The sequence below is a fragment of the Halyomorpha halys genome, unplaced genomic scaffold (assembly GCF_000696795.3).
Source record: "Halyomorpha halys isolate HHAL.00 unplaced genomic scaffold, Hhal_1.1 Scaffold429.1, whole genome shotgun sequence".
In the NCBI taxonomy this organism is placed as follows: domain Eukaryota; kingdom Metazoa; phylum Arthropoda; class Insecta; order Hemiptera; family Pentatomidae; genus Halyomorpha; species Halyomorpha halys.
Genome location: NW_027109334.1, coordinates 710,698 through 715,661, shown reverse-complemented (window position 1 = coordinate 715,661; position 4,964 = coordinate 710,698). Strand labels below are relative to the sequence as shown.

General features: G+C 33.9%; 1 long non-coding RNA gene across 1 annotated transcript in view; it reads left to right on the top strand.

Annotated features, from left to right (window-relative positions):
• The first annotated feature begins 775 nt into the window (after positions 1-775).
• Positions 776-4,964, top strand: part of LOC136795787 (uncharacterized) — a 248,414-nt gene continuing 244,225 nt past the window's right edge. The window contains exon 1 of the long non-coding RNA XR_010843455.1: positions 776-812. This is a non-coding gene — a long non-coding RNA (uncharacterized lncRNA). The remainder of the gene's footprint in view (positions 813-4,964) is intronic.

Here is a 4,964-nt window from a genome sequence, read left to right as displayed (position 1 = left end):
TAAAAAAAAAAAAACTCTGAAAAAATATACAAACAATAGAATAAACATAATCAAACTATCTGTATGAAAAATAAATAAATAAAATAACATAATGATAAAATAATATATATTTAAGCACTTTTTTTCCCCCTTTCAAATTTACTAAAATATATAATTTATTTAGAAAATAGTGGAAATTTATCTATTGTAACGGATTAATGTTAAATATCAAATTTATATTTAAATTTTGAATCGTGACTTTATAAAATTCATTCTACTAAGTCGCTACTAACTAGGTATAATAAAAATATTTTTTTTACACACTGCGTATTTTCAATATTCTTACAACTGGAATTAGCTACATTTCACTCATTTCATTCCTACTGGAAAAACCAAGAAAGAGGATTCCCCATTTCCAACATACGGGGGGAGGAGGAAGGAGGTTATTTAATGTGTACCACCCTATTCTAACCATAATGAAGAAACAACTTTTTTTTCTTGGGACTGATACAAGAATAGAAGTTAAACCCTAGGTCAGATTTGAACCGGCGGCTCTGCAGTCCCAAGGTTGCATAGACCAACGCCACAACTACCTCAGCAACAAACGGCGCATTGCCGCTATTTCAAAACTCGCCTTATTTCGTGCTCGCTACAATGATCTAACGCTGGATTATTCCCGATTACTATTAAAAATCTTATAGAAAAGGTTCCTCATCTCATTTCTTTTATAGATATAGTAACATTAAGTTTTAAATTTACATGCATATTATTATAATATATAATGTTTTTGTTTCAGATTTTAAAGGAGAATTTGAAGACTATGCAGTGGGATGGTAAGGGAATTTAATCTTATTGGTTAAGTGGTTAAAAAGTGGTTTTATTCGCGAACTAGGGGCATGCCTATTAATAAGCCATCCTGAAATTAATGAAGAATTATTATTTTTTAAAAGTGACAATTTCTTATTTTTATCCAATAAAATATATTTCTGGAGAATTATTCATAGGAATGATTTGCTTATGGTAAACGTAGTTTAAGTATTCTTAATCTGTGGTAAGAAATAGTTTCTTTAATTTCTTACTACAGATTAAGAAATCAATTCATGAGGAAAAATCAGTCTTTTTTTTATTTCAATTTCTGCATACAAAAAACCCTCCAAGATTGATGCAATAAACAAAGAAATTCTTTTGTGGTCCTAGAAAATGAATGAAATGAACATGTGCGTGGTGCTACTGGAAAGTTTGTGTGATGCTGAAACGTTTATTCATTGGGAAATTCAGTGACCATGAATAGAATCGATCTATCTTATAGAGAGTATTATTAGATACTAGCACGAAGAACTGCATTGCCTTGATTTATTTAAAGACATCTTACTTCCTTTATCACTTCTAGAAAACTAATACAAATTTCGGATAATCTACTTGATTAATTGGCAATTAATTGGCTATCGTCAACTATTACGTTTTTTCATTCAATAAAACTAAACCGTTGTTTAGTTTAATAAACCATTGTTGCCGAGACAATTGTTTTACAGAAACTTGGACTGGCATATCAATAAAAGGCAACGGCATTTTCTCTATCCATGATCAATTTTTAATAAGGTCTTCTTTTTTCCTTAATTCTCAAGCATTTTCCATACCCGGATTAATAGGTCTGCCAGCAAATTGGAAGCAACTTACACCAACTGGTGCTGAAGTGATGATTGCTGATGAAATGCTGCTACTTAAGAGGGAACCGCGATATGGCAAAAATGACTTATAACGTTTATCTGGTGAAAAATATAAAGAACTTTTATTATTTATTTATTATTACGGTCGTCTGCTCATCCGAAACACCTGCAGTCTTTGTTCCTAATCACCCTTTGTTGGTGATCTACCCATTCAGCTGATTTTGCTCGGCTGAGTCATAGTTTAGATATTTAGGTATGTAATGCATTAACTAAGTAAATGCAAATAATTATGTTTTCTTAAAAATACAAGATTTTCATGGTCTCCGGTGACTCGAACATATTAAACACTAAATAATATAACTATATACACAGAGTACGACCCTATCTTAACATGCTAAAATCAAGCATGCTGGAGGGTCTAGTTTTCATTTCTTAGGATCACCACAAGGTGTCGTAATTGGAAGATTAATATAAATCCCATCAAATCACTTTTACCCTTCATCGTAAACCTACCGACTGCCCTCCAGTCTCCTTTAATAATGTTGATCTTACCCCTGTCGAACAGATCCGCTACCTTGGACTACATCTGGACAAACGACTAACCTGGAATCCTCACACAAGACTCAAAAGACAGGAAACTGCACGTCAATTTCAACTGTTACAGTACTTACTGGACAAACAGTCTAAACTTTCAACACATTACAAGACTGATCTAGTACATTTACTGTGATTGTACTGTAATTAGGCCAATCTGGACATACAGAGTTGAGCTTTAGGGCTCCACTCAACCTTCAAATTCCGGTCGTATTCAATCATTGCAATCCAAAATCCTTCGTAAAATCCTCACTGCTCCTTACTTTGTTACAAATAAAATTATACATAAAGACCTCAATATTCCATATGTAACCGATCTAGCCCGAACCAGATATCATTCCTTCCATTACTAACTCCCTAACCACCGAAACCCTCTAGTTTCTAACCTTGCCTCCTCTTCCATTCCTGACGATCCTCCAAGGAGCCTGAAAAGAAGATGGCTATGAGACCTGCTAATGCAAAACATTATTAGAGTAGTACAAATGGGTAGTTTCTCTACACGCCTGTAAAACTCCAATATAACTGAGATCAAATTTACTAAATGTATTATAATATACAGTTGTAAATAGCAATCAATAAAAATAGGACCACCACAGATACAAAAGTCAACCTACCCACCCTCAGGCCGGATTCGAACTGGCGCCACTGCAGTTCCAAGTTGCAAAGACCTACGCCCCAATCCTCTGAGCTACAGACGGCCCAAACCCCAGACTAGAGCTATTCTTTGATCTTTATTTCTAGATTGATATTTCTGTCTTATTCGTTCTAAAGTTCAGCTTTTCCTGTCTAATAGTTTTATTTTTATATAACACTGATCAACACCATTCCATTTCATTTTTTTCAATGTAACAAATGCACTGCATCAACGCTTTACACGTTATGTAATATGTATTATTACTGTAGACTCTTAGAAAAAAGAATTTAGATGAAACTTAAACCTTTGTCTAAGTTCAGAGACAATCAGGGTTGGTCATAACGACGTCAAATCTCAGAGATCTGTCATAATTCATCAAGAGGCGGAGATCAGAAGAAGGGACGTCAGGAAACCTGGCCGGAGGTATTCCATTGTTCCAGCCACCACGATCTGTCAATGTCCACCGAGGTAAAAACTATTTCGAGAGCGGGGATATATTGAACAGCTGCGGAGATACATCGAGGGAAAGCGGCCTGATAACATCTGGCTTCAACCGACCCATCCATCACCGACCAACTTTGGAAGTTGAAGTCTGCCTCCCGGGGCGTTCCTCAAGCAGCTGGCAAATATCTCACCTACCTCAGTTCTGTTTATTGATAATTTCTCAGGTCATCCATTATAACAGCAAACTCATAGTGGCTTCTCAGAATTATGGTTTATTTTGGCTCAAAATGTTTTTCTACAAGCAACTACAATTTATGTGCTGAATTTATATATATTACTTACAAGACATTACATAATTTACAATGGATATACGAACCTGAACTAAAGCACAGCCAAAGAGGAAAACCAATTTAATGAACGTCTACCTAACACCACCAACAATATAAGAAAATGAAACCTTCAGCCTACAGAAAGGAACTCACACCGAGCGTACGGCGAATGTACCCCGTCTTATAGAAGTATAAATTTGAATTATCGTTTGCGAACTTGGGACAGAAATGGGATGTAAGCCTAAAAACATTAAAATACAAACAAATTATGTAATAGAAGAATATTCTTAAATATGTTGAGTAAAAATTATATTTTCGTTAAATAAATTCGAGATAAAAACATAAAAGGTTACACCCCATCCAACGATAGCATGATCTCGGAAAGTTGTACTAAAAGATTTATTGTATTGTATTATTTCTTATTTGCTTATTATTTAATGGTATAAGACATGTTCGATGTAGGTTTCATGATTTTTTTCTTGTTTTATGAAGGATAGCATCATCTAGATCTTTGATTACCGTTACAGGAAAACCTATCTAGAAGACAAAGTTAACTGCTTCAGAATGCAGAAAGGACATGATTTTTTTTTCCAAGCATTAGTTTCGAACGGTGTCTTTGAAAGCCCATTCTGCAAACTTGCCCGAAGAAATGATGGCGGCACACATGATTCTTGTCCAGGTATCATATAATTTTACGTAACATGAGGCTCAATTTTACTTAATACGAGTGAGAAAATCTAATTATATTGGATTATAAGAGCTCGGATGACCTAAGTACTTCGTATTTTGGCGTAACTAAAAAAAATCAGGATGTTTTATGTTATGGAAGATTAAAAAAGTGAGTTTATTGGTAATTGATCATTTAAAACACCTTCAAAATAAGTTTCATTCTACTTCGCCGACTCTGTCGTTTCCTTTGACCCTAATCTGGGTTAAGCATCTCAAGTTCCAAATATTATTGAGATAGCAATTTCATTCCCTGGTGTCAAACATGTTAAATGATGAAAACGCGTACATTTAGTTGCCACTAATTATTAATGATGATCAACAGAAAAAATGGAGAACTACTCAATAAGCTGTATGTTAGCAATTATGTTATATTAAAAAAAAAAAAATCTGTACTGCTACAACTCTTGAAGGGTTAGTGGTGCAGTACTTTGTAAACAAGTACTGTTTTTTTTTTATTGATAGATTTATTTATTGATAGAGATTACAATATGACACACAGTTGTGGGCAATAGGTAATAGTGATGAATGAATCTGATACATACTAAAATAAAAAAATAAATAAATAAAAACAAAATAAAATAATAATAA